This window comes from Macrobrachium nipponense, chromosome 31, assembly GCF_015104395.2.
Source record: "Macrobrachium nipponense isolate FS-2020 chromosome 31, ASM1510439v2, whole genome shotgun sequence".
NCBI lineage: Eukaryota > Metazoa > Arthropoda > Malacostraca > Decapoda > Palaemonidae > Macrobrachium > Macrobrachium nipponense.
In genome coordinates, this window is record NC_061093.1 from 6,951,702 (window position 1) to 6,952,462 (window position 761).

The window sequence follows — 761 nt, forward strand, 5'->3', positions numbered from 1 at the left end:
TATATATATATATATATCTATCTATATATATATATATGTATATTATATGTATATATATATATATATATATATATATATATATATATATATATATATAGATAGATATATATATACATATATATATATATATATTATATATATATGTATGTATTTATATATATATATATATATATATATATATATATATATTATATATATATATATATATAAATCATAACATTGCAGCCTTCTGATTTTCAGTAAGTCTTTATTGGCGAAGCTACAAGAGCAACACTTTAGTTTGTTGAGATGGGTATTTGTTTACGTCCGCTTTTTTCTGTCCGTCCTCAGAGCTTACAAACATACTATTGTAAGACATACTGCAATTTGGTATGTTGATCATTCACACTTCTATCATCAAACATACCAAATTGCAGCCCTCTAGCCTCAGTATTTTTTTTATTCTTTTCAAGATTAATGTTTACCATGGTCGTGAGTCTAACACCTACAATAACTCAAGTCACCACCAGACCGTGGCTGAAAGTTTCATGGGAACGCCACTGAGAGTTTCATGGGCCGTGGCTGAGAGTTTCATACAGCTTATATGTGCTGTACAGAAATTCGATTACACCGAATAAACTTCGACGCATTTTCCACTTATTTTTTACTTGACCACAGCAGACATTGGTCCCCATTTACAGCTGGGTGAACTGGTGGGGTGTAAGAATCCTACCGGCGTAGGTCCTGCGTGTCGTAAAAGTCTACTAAAAGGACAGCTGCTG